This window comes from Eublepharis macularius, chromosome 1 (assembly GCF_028583425.1).
Source record: "Eublepharis macularius isolate TG4126 chromosome 1, MPM_Emac_v1.0, whole genome shotgun sequence".
NCBI classification, from domain to species: domain Eukaryota; kingdom Metazoa; phylum Chordata; class Lepidosauria; order Squamata; family Eublepharidae; genus Eublepharis; species Eublepharis macularius.
Window position 1 is genome coordinate 42,641,691 of NC_072790.1, and position 14,559 is coordinate 42,656,249.

Genomic DNA, 14,559 nt, shown 5'->3' on the forward strand with positions numbered 1-14,559 from the left:
GAATCAGACTGCGATAGCTAATAAGATAACCATATGGTTCCATTCTATAGTACTGGACACATGAAGTGGAGGGGAGGAGACCAGATTTTGATTGCAAGCACATGCAGGAACATACACTTGAAGCACTTGAAGATGGTTCACGTTATGGAACGTATGGCATTAGACAAAGAGCACAGCCAAATCCAGGCCTTCGTCGATGAAAGTTCTGGTTTTACTTGGGGAGGAGCAGGAGAAAAGCAGTGGGGAGGCACTGAAACGTGAATATTTTTGTTTCTGTAAACATTTGTGAGAAAAGCCTATCGTGGACAACAGGGCTTTGGAAAGTTATAAGAGGATGTGCTCACTTTAATGTTTAGGACGACAAACCCTCCCAAGGCTGAACCCACCGACTGGTCCTCCATGAACGGATGAGGCAATTCTGGCAAGGCTTTTCACTGCCTGGAGGCCGACAAGAAAATTCAACAGATGGGCTGCTGTTAGTGTGGAGGGACTGGCCGATTACCTTGGCGAAGAGCATTTCAGACATGAATAATTTTCATAACCTTCCCCAAGGATTTCTAACTCTAACGCTATAGGTAGAAGATATTTGCCTCACTGCCAGAGTCTTTCACACATTTCTCCCATTGGCAAGGATTTGTTCGGGTGGGGGGGGGGGCGCTTGAGTCTAATTTCCTTTGTCTCTGATCCCAATTATATCCAAACTATGAAAAATAAATACTTCAGTGATTTTGCTAGACTATTAAAAGTGGTTCACTCCATTACATAATGCTTTGTTTTTTCTCCCTGTGGTTGCTTCATCCCCCGCCCCCTACACACTGCACAGCTGGCACAGAGAGCCAAGAGACAACTGCTTGACCGCCACTACCCATGAAGCTTGGACGCATAACACATGGAATAAAGTTACATTTACCACTGCAAGCTCCAAGTACATGAAGTATTAAACCTTTTATTGCTATATTAAAAAAATTCACTGGCTGAATACTGGATGTTTCCCAAAGTGTCCAGTCCGGCTGAGTGGATATAATCCTAGAAAGAAGTAAATTTTTGCCCATATCGACACAAACCAATTCTCTTTCCTCCAAGGAACGACATGTCGTATGTATTAGTTCTCATTTGTTCCTCAGCTACAGACTGGGCTGAAAGTTGGTGACTTAATGAGAAGGTCTCTCCACACAGCCTTTAACAAACAAGATAAACACCAGGATCAAATCAGCATTTCCCCCAAACGCTTATTACAACTCATGGGCTCCAATTGATATTAGTTACACAGAGAAGGGCAAAGAGCCTTTTATTCACTCCATGTATCTGCCACGTGAGCTTTGATTCTCTGCCGAAGTGAGCATTGAGTCTCAAAAGCTCATACTCTGGAGATCTAGTTGGTCTCTAATGTGAAACTTTCTACTTGTATGTCTCTCTTAAGGGTGGACTTGCTATTAGAGAAATAAAGACCACTCCCAGTTTGCATTTCCCAGTTTTAATTTTTGAAACTTTTGACACAGACAGTTAAATGTAGAAATGCACATTTTAAACCTTCTGGTTTAATACAACGAATCCAGAGGCATGGCTTGACAATTTAGATGGCACAGCTTTATCTAGAAAAGAATGGTAGATTTTAGTTGGTTCACACACATCCATGCACCTACAAAACAACACGTGTCCTATGCAGATTTGCTGTTGTGCACATTTTGGCCTCTGGTTCAGTGATCATTGTATGTTAGAGCAAATGAAAGCTAGCTTTATGGAATGACAGGATTTTTCTGGTGTTCGATGCACTGGGACACAAGTACTGACTTGTGATGGTTAACCCCAAACTGCACCCAGCAGTGGGACTTTATTAAAGATCTGTCAAAACCTGCTTTTAGAGCTGAGATAAGGGGATATCTTAAACGATAGTTTAAAGGAACTCTGAGCATACTGTTTTGCTCATTATAGCAGTTCCTGAATTCAAGAATGGCTTGAATTTCTTGTTGACTACAGTTCCTTGTTGACTACAGAGCCAGTTTGGTGTAGTGGTTAAGAGCACGGGACTCTAACCTGGAGAACCGGGTTTGTTTCCCCATTTCTCCACTTGAAGCCACCTGGGTGACCTTGGGTCAGTCACAGCTTCTTGGAGCTCTCTCAGCCCCACTTACCTCACAGGGTGTTTTGTTGTGGGGATAAGAATAACATACTTTGTAAACTGCTTTGAGTGGGCATTAAGTTGTCCTGAAGGGCAGTATATAAATTGAATGTTGTTATTATTATTATTATTATTCCTTTAGCTTTTTATTTTTTAAATCAAGGTCCCCCCCCCCCAGATAGGGCCAGATACTGGTATTAAGTCAGTGCAGAATTAAAGCGTGATTAAAATCTCACTCAAATTAATGAGTGCTAAGTGCACATCACTCATTTTTGCCTTCTTTTACTAGGCTTAATGACCACAGGCACTATTTCCTATACATTTGCCAGTCTTGTTTGTTCAATCCAGTACACTCACCTGATTTTCTTCACATGCCCAAATCCTTAATTTTTTCAGATCTGAATAAGGACAACCGGCCCAGTCATGACATAACCATGCAAACTAGGATGGAGCTGAGAATGCCAATCTAAAGTGTGAAGGAAAAAAAATAGAACTATTCCTACCATTTTTAACAGATGACAAATTTATCAAGAGCTGGCTGCCTCCCAACATATTAACTTTTAAAAGGTAGGATGAGTGGTGGGGTAAAATTGGAAGTTGCTTAGTACAGCTCTCCAAAATCTCATACTTAATCCCCGAACGACATTGCATTGTCCCAAATTCAGTGTCATACGTACCAGGCTTCCTTTGGGAAGGGCATTGCTCTCTACAGGAAAGATCTTTACCAGGCTCATGAAGGCAAATGCCGATGGTCACTGTGCAGTGAAAGTACACCTGGGAGGAAGGGGGGAGAGAGAGTGGTTTTGTCATGAGGGCTTGGTAGAAAAACTATACGCCCTGAAGTGTAGCCTCTTATACTGTAATGATCTTGAGGCTTACAAATGGCTCTAGTCTATAGACATGGCTTAAAACTGGCATGCCCAGAGGAATCAGAGCCTCTGACAGAAGATATGTTTCTTCACGTTCATAGGTATTGCCTTCAATATCTGTCAGGAGATGATTCTGTCCAAATGCCCACCAGGACCACAAGTGATGAGCTTTCTCCCTCTCTAGAGGAAGAGGACAGATGGGCATCTGTGTGTCAAGGAAACACAGTATTAGATGCTAGAAGAGACAGGCAGGCTGTTGCTGCTGTGATTTGGTTGAATAACAACAACAACATTCGATTTATATACCGCCCTTCAGGACAACTTAACACCCACTCAGAGCGGTTTTCAAAGTATGTTATTATTATCCCCACAACAACAAACACCCTGTGAGGTGGGTGGGGCTGAGAGAGCTCTGGGAAGCTGTGACTGACCCAAGTTCACCCCAGCTGGCTTCAAGCAGAGGAGTGGGGAATCAAACCCAGTTCTCCAGATTAGAGTCCTGCACTCTTAACTACTACACCAAACTGGCTCTCACGCCAAACGGAAGCACCTTGATCTCCTGGGGATCCAATACAAGGTACTTGATCTGTTCTGTAGGAGTATCTCTGCTCACGTATTTGTAAGGAAAGCAAATCCTACAAGAGTGTCATAAGTTTCCCTTGTCCTTTCTTCCAAAGGAACCAGAACTGAATTTATGTACACCGTTAACTACAGTTTAGTGTCAGATTATGAGGGGCCCTCTGAACACAAGAACTGTAACTGCATTTCAGTGTTGGAATAATGCACTTTTTGGTAGTGTTATGTGGCCTCAAACCTGACATATCAACATGTCTTTTCCATGGAGATAGTTTCAGGTGTGTAGCCATGTTGGTCTGTAGTAGAAGAACAAGGTTCAGGTCCAGTAGCACCTTAAAGACCAACTAGATTTCCAGGGAACGAGCTTTTGAGAGTCAGAGGAGATCGGACTCTCATACCCTGGAAATCTAGTAGGTCTTTACGGTACTCCTGGACCCAAATCTTGCTCTTAACCAGGGAGGTTCTGTCTTTCAGGGCTGGATTATTGCCTAGTCCTGGAACTTTGCAAGTAAGCTGCACGTGACAATACTTTGGTGCCATTCCTTATTTGACAAATACCTTGGCCTTTGTTAGAGCTGTAGCAAAGGCCACGTATCTCTTGTGCACTCTTTCCACCATTTGTACCAAATGTCAGAATAGATTTGTATCATATAGAATAGAATTCTGAAGCACTGAGATTATAATATTGCTGCCCATCTACCACTTCCACTTGAACTTGGCCATATGGTTAGTCTGGAAATGGCCTCAACTTTTAAAGGAATCTTACATGATCACAGACATGGATGAGCAACGCTCTGGGGAGAGGTATTCATCACTTTAACTATGGAGCTCACACTGCAGCTGTGGAAACAAAGTCAGTTTCACTTCATCCTACCTTCCTCAGAGGAGTCAGCGTCTGTATTCTTACTCTTTTGATGTGATTGGGTTGTTCCACTCTATCATTTTTAATGACTGGGTAGAAGTCCAACTCAACGACATTGCTTTCCTTCTTGCACCTGTTTGGGGAGAGATTCATGTCATTAACACAGAACTTTGGTCAAGAAAGATGGAGAGGGTTGTGTTAACAAGTAGCACTACTTGCCCAGCCACAATGAAGTTCCATTGTGGGGCGCTGCTGATCTCTCTTGCCCCAGACATCCAACAGTCCTCCAAATTCAGCCAAGCGTCAGGTTTCTCGTTTTTCAGTTCAGCTTCAAGAAATATCGGTTCCCCTGAGTACTTGACAACTGTTGAGTGTGGCCCATAGCTTTCTTCAAATGACTCATCTGGAGGTGGAGAGGACAGAAAGATTTTTACAGTGACGATTTCTTCTACTTTAGGCTAGTTTACTACCCTCCCCACCCCTGAGAAATCTTACCTTTGAAGACATTTAAGACGACATTCAGAACTTGTCTTGCTCTTCTCGGGCCTGCAAATAATTAAAGTATTTTTAAGAATCATCTTCTGCCTAAAGGGAATGCGACCACACGGTTCAAGGTTTCTGATTGCCTACCTGCAATGTTAGACCTAACCGTCATTGTGCCATAGCCAAAAGGAGGGCGCTCTTTAGAAGGGGAGGAGCCATACAGTGAAGCACTTTGCATAAGCGTCTCTTTGGTTGGGTAGTAACACAAGATGGTTAGCCTACAAGAAGAAGGATACTTTTTAGTCTCTCTCAATTTTAAAGAGGAAGAAACTAACACGAACCTAGGTAACCCCTACCTGTATTCTGGATCTCTTGTGATAATTGGTTGTCCTTGTGCTGGGAGAGTCTCTTTTTCAAAGGATATTTCATTTTCATAAATAAGACGCTCACCTTCGATCTGTGTCGGGGAAAATAATTTCAGGTCTAATCGGTCAGATGTGTTTGATTTTCAGTCTCTCCTTTGCCACAGCTCTCAAATTACTTACCCTCAATGAAGTTCCACAACTAGAAACATGGAACTGGAAGAACGCTTGTTCCTTGGTAAACTCTACAGGCTTGCAGGCACTATCTTTCAGTCTTGTTTTACCCATGTCAATGGATGGAACAGTCTTCATGAAAGCAGATACAGCTACAGTTCCATTAGGGTAACACACTAAAAAACAGGAAGAGAATCCTTCTAATTACAAACCCCTTCTCCCTCATAGTCAGTTTCCTAGATTTAAGATGGAATACAGCTCACCTATAAATTCTGAGGATTGATAACTGCATTGAATAGAGAGGATATCCAAGGTCTCCATAGTGCTGGTTTTCTTCAGAGCAAGATCAAATCGAGCTTGAATTCTTTCAAAAGATACCACCTTTAAGAAGGAGAGAAATGGGCAGGATTCAGTCTAACTGCTCATTTATGTCTACTTGAACTCTAAGCAATGAGGGTAGTTTTGGATGGGTAGCCGTATTGGTCTGCAGTAGAACAGCAGGATCTGAGTCCAGGGGCACCTTAGAGACCCACAAGATTTTCAAGATGAAAGCTTTTGAGAGTCCAAGGTCCCTTCTTCAGACACTTATTTCTGTGAAGTTGATAGATTTCCAGTTCATGAGGCCGAATGCCGTGCCTTCCATGAGGATAGTTCTATGTGAGTATCTGTGATGGTCTGCAGTAGAACAGCAGAATCTGAAAATCTTTTTGGTCTTTAAGGTGCCACTGGACTCAAATCCTCTTAAGCAATGAGTTAATCTGTTGAGCCAGCCATGCTAAGGTGCACAAATGGTGCAATTCAACATGTGCAACTCTGGAGAAACATGGATACTTCTAAGGTAAGTGAAAGCACGATGACTGATAAGAACTATGATTGGCATGTATAATCAGTTAGATGGGTGTGTGTGTGCAAGGACTTTAGCGGGGCATCTCATTTCCCCTCCCTATTTCTTCTTTCACTTCTCTGAAAGCTGCCATAACCTCTCCCCTTTTCCTGCTTCCTTCTCTCCTTCCCACCAACCAACTTATCTACCTTAATCTTTTTCTCTGTCGTCAGCTGTCCCTCCTACCCTCCCTCGACACCCTCTACCTAGGAGATCTATGGCCACGTTGTGCACTGTCAGCTGCTGATCTGGGCTGGGCTCAGCTGAATGGTGGAGATTTGCAGGGGCACATCACTTTCCCTTGGATCCCCCTCCCTACATTATTTCCCTTTTCCTGGCTCCCTCATCTTCCCTTACTTCCTTTTCTCCTTCTCATCCACCCAAAAAACTACACCTGTTATCTGTCTCCCATCTTCAGCTACATTTATTTTATTTATACCCTGCCATAGTGGGGATCCAAAACAGCTTATATCATTGTCCTCTCCTCTGTTTTATTTTCACAGCTCTGTGTGGTAGGTTAGGCCAATTATTTACCCAAGAACTGGCCAAGGATACCCAGAAAGGTTCCATGGCAGTGGTGATTTGGACTAGGTTATCCAAGATCCGAGTCTGAAAATGTAACCACTACATCGCATTGCTTTTCATGGAGTGGATACTTTTAAACAACAGCAAGAAGCGAGGCTTGGGTGAGTCATGAAATTCACAGGGTAGCAAGATACCCAGTGGATACGGCTGGGTCTGGCCCCAATGAGCACTCCTTCAAGCCCTGGAAAGGGCTGTGCCCCATCGCCCTTCCTTCTACTGACTGACACCAAAGCTTGAAGGCTGGCAATACTGTTGTGGTTGCCTAGCAACCCCATAGCACTACCTAGAAGGCATTTGTTTCTTAAAGCTACAAGCTTTATTATTTTGAGTTTTAATACCCCTGAGTATTTTTTTCCAAATTTCAGATTTTGTTTTTGATTTGATTCTGACCTTAACCCATTAGTTACACATTCTTTTAGCTCTATGCCAATAAAGGAAAGACTCTTCGTGAGGCTGGATTATCTAAACTAAAATAATTCAAGGATGATTTGCTAGCTACTGCTCTGATTTAGGGAAGCTAGCAAGCTAAAAGCACCACTCATTAATTCTGGACTCATCACTGTTCTCATCACACAGCCCCACTTCATCTGTGAACCCAGAGTTCCTAGCTCCCCACGGCAAGATACTGGTAGGAAAGTAAGCCATGTCAGTTGCATTGTAGAGAACTCTACTCTGCTTCAGTTACTACTAGCTTCCCTATCAACTGAGATGAAAACTTTAAGCCTCAAGGTTATCTGTGTACCTCATAGATAATCCCAGCAGCAAAAAGAGGTACTTGAAGCACTAGGTGAGTAGCGTTTGTGGTGATCAGATATCCATTTGAAAGGGCAGTTTCCCGATTCAGAGGATTGTTGCCAACATACAGACTCCAATGTTGGTATAGGTCTGGAATGGAAACGGCTAAATACAGGTTCTCATTGTCACAGTATCCAACTCCCTTTGGCAGCTCTGTAGAGAAAACAGACAACAACTCAGGAAGCAAGTATTAAAAGGGAACGGGACATCCATTGCATAGCTTACTATAAGAGGATTTGACAGGTCTTTCGATTCAACTCCTCTTAAAAAAAGGTAGAAAATTTGAACCCAGTTTTCAGATTTCTTCATTTGTTTTGCAAAAAATGCATGCTGTGTATTACTTCAGTTAGGGCTGCCAAGCCCAAGATGGAACAGGGGAACCTCTACCCTCAGCTTCTGTTTTCTGTTGATACTCAGAGTGGGAGCAAGAGAAATTTTTTTAAAGGCTAGTGCCCTGACATCACTTCTGGGAAAACCTGAAGTGACTTCAGTACCCTCTAGGAATTGCCAGAAACTCTATGATTTTAGCATAGCGTTTGGCAATCCCTAGAGAAGAGTGATGTTACTTCTGGGTTTCCCACTGAACTGATGTCATGCCATCACCAAAAGTGGTCCTGCAACCCCAGCTTCAAGGAATGATTTAATATCTATGCAGAGACTCAGAGGTTTATATGAGAGGCCCTCCTACCATTAAAAATCAAGAAGAAAATTGAGGTGGGGGAATGAACACAGAATTCTGGTAAAAACACAAGTTAGTCCTACGTTACAAACCAGAAAATAGGTACTGGATCTGAAAAGGATAGAGACTGTTATTGTACAGCTGAATTGCACTTGAGATCATGCCAGAACATTACGACTGAACGGTATTCGCCAGACTTTGGAGATAGGAGATTTAGGATGACATGTCATCCTGACATGACGTTAAGTGAATTAGGGTTTATTTATTTTAAGAGCAGCTATTCAGAGTTTACTAGCTCATCTACTCTATTACACTGTTCTAATTGCTCCCAATAGTCTACATGGGGAGGGATGGGGGAATCTATAAAAAGTCATTTGGTTATCATGCATAAGGCTTTTGGTTGCTCTTCCATAAATCAGGGCTTAGCGTGCACGCAACTTACCGACATCTGCAATTATACATTCTATGTCTGCAGAATGGTGATACGGCATCATCTCTGGACCCACGTTCAAAGTGTAGTTCACAAGGAGGTTATATCTAGTCTCATTTTTATTCACATACTTTAAAAGAGAGAAAGTTTAAATGGCATTAATTTATCAAAGAAATTTTAAAACACAGCTATAGTGTTCAATATTCAAGATTCACTGTTTATGGACTGCAGACACCAAAGCTGTTGGGTTAAATAGCTTGGTATTGACCAAGCTGCATCTTGCTATTAAGGGAAGGATACAGTTGCAGTAGTTTCGGTTCAATCTCTTACTGAGATTTGTAGCAAGGTTAGAATAAGAATAAAGCTAGGTAGTAAACAGCTCTAGATTATAGATGGGTATGAACCAAAATACGTACCAAAGTTTGTGACGAACCAGGCTGGTTTGTGGTTCAAAAACTGGCGGTTCATCAGAGCCCATTTCTGACGAACTGCCACCAACTTTAAGCTGGTTCATTTGGTTCGTTTTTTGGTTCGTCACTGCAGAGAGCCTGGTGCCGATCAATCAGTTTCTTAGGTAACAGGGGAAGGACTTCCTGCAGACCTTCTGCTGACCCGGAAATGGCCTTCTGCTGGCCCGAAAGTGACAATTTGCTGACCTGGATGTGATGTTTTCACGAATCAAATGAATCAGTTCGCGAACTGGGGCAGGTTCATGAAATGTGACGAACCATGAACTGCACGGTTCGTTTTTGTTTTCTGGTTTGTGCCCATCTCTACTCTAGATCAATCTGTAATATTCTTCACCATGTAGTGAACGCATAGAAGTGTATGCAGATTGCTAAAAATCAAATAATGGCCAGACATTTAGAGGGTCAGTGCCTAGTCCTTCCTACTCCTTGGGAGTCTCTAGTAGAATGCTTACACTGCTCCTCTAATTTAATCACCATCTATGTCCAATCCTGGTCCAGCAAGATAATTAAGGGGAGGGGCCAAGTCATCTTACCTCCTTTAACACATTGGGATCATCAAATGGTACTTCCAGATTAAAACCTTTTGTCCCATTAGGGAAGGAACTTTCATAGACCTTGTAGCCCTTTTTCTCTGCTTCCCCTGGAGACAACGGTTCACCTCCTATTGTAAGTGTTACTAGAGTGACATCAGGAAGGAAAACGCCAAAGGCCACATCGAATAGTCGAGAATCTGGAACAGTATCTAAGAGAGCATAAAGCATTTCATCATTGGAATGTAATCAGTAATGTAAGATTTTTTTAGTAGTTATTTCCAGGAGAGAGGAGGGAAGAGAGAGAGAGAAAATGCTGTGATCCATGGATTGGGGGGGGGGGTCTGTCCTCCCCTCCATTATTCCTGGGGGGTACATGGTCCCACAATGTCTAATAGCCACACAGGTTAATAAGCTGTGCGCAGGGAGAAAAGATTGCCTTCTCTTCTCTCTTCCGTTGGCAGATCTCCACTGACATAAGAGCGATTTTGTCCTCTTCCTCCTCTTGTATGGCTATTAGACCCATGAAGGTGGTCTGAGGAATAAACCTTCCCAGTGGAGAGAACTACTGTGGGGATGGGAATACAGGAAAGATCTATCAGAACCTTCTGCTGACAGATCATGGGACCCAACCCAGACTTTTTTTGTGGTGCTCTACAATGAGAAAGAAGCTTTTTCATTAGTTAATGCTTCCGTTAAAAATTTGATCAAAAATCACGACTTAGTAAGTTAATTTATATGCCAGTGTGGTGTACCGGTTAGTGTCAAACTAATATCTGGGAGAGACGGGTTCAAATCTTAGGGTTGCCAGGCCTCGCTCCAACGGGAGACTGGGAGGGGTGGCCATCGGAGGTTCCTAGATACACACATGACATCACTTCCAGGTTTTCATGCTGTCATTTCACTAATGGCAATTTTAAAAAATCTGTCTCACATAAGCCTCTGGGGTGCCAGCAGGCAAGGCCCACTGGGGCAAGAGCTCTCCCACCCCCAGCAGGCACATGGCAACATTACTGAATGTGCACTCTGCCATAGAAAGTTGCTGGGTGACCTTGGGCCAGTCCTACCTCACAGGATGTGAGAATAAAAATGGAAGACAGGAGAATGATATAACCTGCTTTGGGTCCTCATTGGGGAGAAAGGTGGGGTATGAAGTAAATGTACAGGTTCTCTCCCTACCTTTTTCATATTTTGAAACTGGTACTGGGAGACTTTTCTGACCATCACAATTTACCCTTTTCTGATGTTATTAAACTTCAAATGACAGCTGTAGCATCTCTTAAGAAAGCAGACAAATGTAAAGAAACGGTTTGTAGGTTCACTACATCTGAATACCATCTCTTCCTTTAAGTAGTAGGCAGTTTTTCCTTCTTCCACTTTCTGAAAGTCAGCCAGCACCAGACTTACTGTTGACTACCGTTGGTATCCGAGACACGAAGGATGTCGTGACTGGCTTAATAACAGTATACTTGGTCAAGTGCCAGTCTGTATCTGTCCAGGTATGTTCCAACAATAAGTCAATACTATATATCACCCCATAGACTCCACTGGATACCATGCTCTAGGAGAAAATGTGAAAACAATTGGCATTTGTATACTGAAGCATTAGAGGAGAAGCTATGGGGTAAGCATCCGAATGAATATAAAAGAGAAGTTTATGTCATTAGGCTTTGTGGTAGTCAGGGCTTTTTTTCAGGGGGAACGCGGGGGAATGGAGTTCTGGAGCCTCTTGAAAATGGTCACATGACTGGTGGCCCCGCCCCCTGATCTCCAGACAGAGGGGAGTTTCGATTGCCCTCCGCGCCGCTCAGTGGCGTGGAGGGCGATCGAAACTCCCCTCTGTCTGGAGATCAGGGGGCGGGGCCACCAGCCATGTGACCATTTTCTCTGAGGGCAACCCACTGAGTTCCACCACCTCTTTTCCCAGAAAAAAAGCCCTGGTGGTAGTCAACTAGATCTTGCAATGTTCTTGCTAACCTCTTAGCAACAGTTACAGTACAATGGCCAGTTGAGCACTTAAAGACAGAGTTTATTTATTGGGCTTAGTATGCTAATTATTCTATTCCATTCCAGCCAAACACCAGTTTAAATAAAATTATCTTCTGGAAGTAAGAAATCTGTGTACCCTTGCAGACTCAACCTGGAGCATAGAATTGAACATAAGCAACCTTTGGCATGTCAGGCCCAGACCATTTAGGGCATCAAAAGACTCGTGTTATATAGAAAGCAGGTATTGTTTTCATTAGACAAAGTCGCTCTACAAAAGACAAATTACACGAGGATGCTCAAGTGAAGGGAGATGCAATGTTAGCTGGGAAGCCAAATTTTAAAAGACCGATCGGAAGGGTCTGTCAGTTTCAACTCTCTCAAACCAGCAAAGATCACACCTCAGAGGGTTTATTTCCTCTTTGGGGAGGTGATATTGACAGAGCGTTCAGGGAGGCAAAGAGGAAATAAACAAACCCTCTGAGGAGCGATCTTTGCTGGTTCTAGTGAGGTGAAACGAAGAGCTCCTTCCGATCTGGTTTTTAACTACCCTTCCCTGCTCACATTGTGTCTTCCTTGTGTAATTCGTCTCGTGTAGAGAGACTCACAGAAGCCTTACCAAGCCAATACACATAGCACTTCAGTATGCAAACATTCAGGTTATGGGATCCACCGTCTATCCCTTTGATCCCAACACATGGAAAACATACGTGCTAGTACTCTGCATGGTAGTTCTCTGCATGAAACATATGTATTCCTGATTGACTCCGTTTGGATAGATTAAGCTTTTGTTTCTTTAGGTTGCAGATGTTTCTGAGTTTTGATTTGTAGCAGTGTTCAGGTTATTCATAAATCCATTGGAAACGTGGAAGTTTTACTACAAACATTTATAGCATAGATTTACCTTAAGTCTTCCTCCAGATGCTCCAATTGGGATAGTTATCCCAATGTGAGTAGCATTGTGTTCTAGAGTGTAGCCAAATTTCTCAGGGTTCTGTATTATTTGCCCATTAATTCCCATTGATACATTTTGGGATGTAAAGGTGGGTGCTTGAAGAACCAGTCTAGGGATAATACTTGGTACAGTCCATATTACCGCAGCATCAGTAGAATTGACACCATCTATTGATTCATAAAAGCAGAATCAAATCATTACTGAATAAAAAACTTAGTCACAAAAAAATTGTAATGTACTCTTGAGAACATACTCTTCATCCAGTTAGCAGGTAAGGTTTTTAATATTAGTTTAGAAAACCTATGCTGCTTCTCCTGGGAAAGTTTACTAGCTAAATGTTTATCCCATTAGTTCCCAAGACAGTGAAATCTCATGGTAAATCCATTTGGGTCACCCAACTCCAGCTTGAGAAATTCCTGGAGATTTGGGGGGGTTACTTGGGGAGAGAGCTTAGCAGTGTTGTGGTATCACAGCCAGGTCAAAGATCAGCTCCAAGTCCTCCCCGTCCTGCAAGGTCACTTCTCCTCAAAAATTGAAATTTTAATTTTAAATTTCATGTCTCTTATCTCTCAATTTTTAAAATACCTCTAAAAATTGTCTTCAGGTATTTTGTCAGTGTTACTGACCTCTAACCTTTAGGGTCTTTACAGGCAATTATCACTATGGTATACCAAAGAGAAATGAAAGCCCTAGAGCATTCACTCTCCGTAGCCAGTGCAAGATTTCCATTTCTCCTAGACTCTATGGTTCCTCTAGAGGAATTGATTTCTGTAATCTTGAAATCAGTTATAATTCCAGGCTGTACCTGGATGATGACAATCTTACTTAACATTGACATTGTTGAGTTATACGCATACATTGTTTTTTGTTGTCAGTTCAGTTTCAAGTGGAGTTCTGAGGCAATGGGTCATGGTTATATCAACAAAGACACAATGGTTGGTGTAATGTTCTGCCACGTATGTAAAGTTGTGTGTTTTATTTCTGTATTATTAATGTGGGGTGAGGTTTTGAATGTGTGTTTACTAGAGTTTGAAAGGCAGGCCTTTAATGAGAGAAGGAGTGGGGGCTAGATGGGTGCACGAGGTATGTTGTGATGGGATGGCAGCTGTACTCTAGCAGGCACAGTGAATTGCAGTATTTGGAAAGTGCAGAGGGAAAGGGAAAGGTTTTTAGTCAGTTTGTGGGTATCTCAGAGAGAGGGTATTTTGGCTAGTTCAGTGATTCTATCTAATTCAATTAATCTGTGTGGGAGCCTGAGATGGTCTGTGTGGGTGAGTGGAGGAAATTATTCTGTGGGTGAAAAACTATGGGTAAAATTAGTCTTTGTGACTGGGTTTGTGAATATACCTTTAAGAATATATAACCATTTTGAAACCACCAAGCTTATTAATGTATTCTGAAACTAATATGCTTATCAATATATTGAAACCATCACACAAATGTACAAATAAATAAATTCTAGTTCCAGTTAAGCTGTTCCATCTGGAATAGAGAATCCCTTTTTAACCACACAGCCCATCCCCATATGATGACCGTTCTGTCACATTTCTAGTTAAACAGAAGAGAACTAAGATGAAAGCCTTTGGTGGCAGTGACACCCTTTTGGGAAGCAGCAATATAGGTCACACAAACAAGGCAAAACACCACAGGTGGGTGTAGCAGTGGGATCAAACCCCAAAGGGAAGGTATTCTTGAGGTATAAGCCTGGGTAGAGAATAGCTGAAACTGTGTGTGAGGGGGAGGAGGGGGAGAAGAGTGTTTGCAATAAGGGCCCTCCTGAGGTAAAAAGTTTAAGGTAATG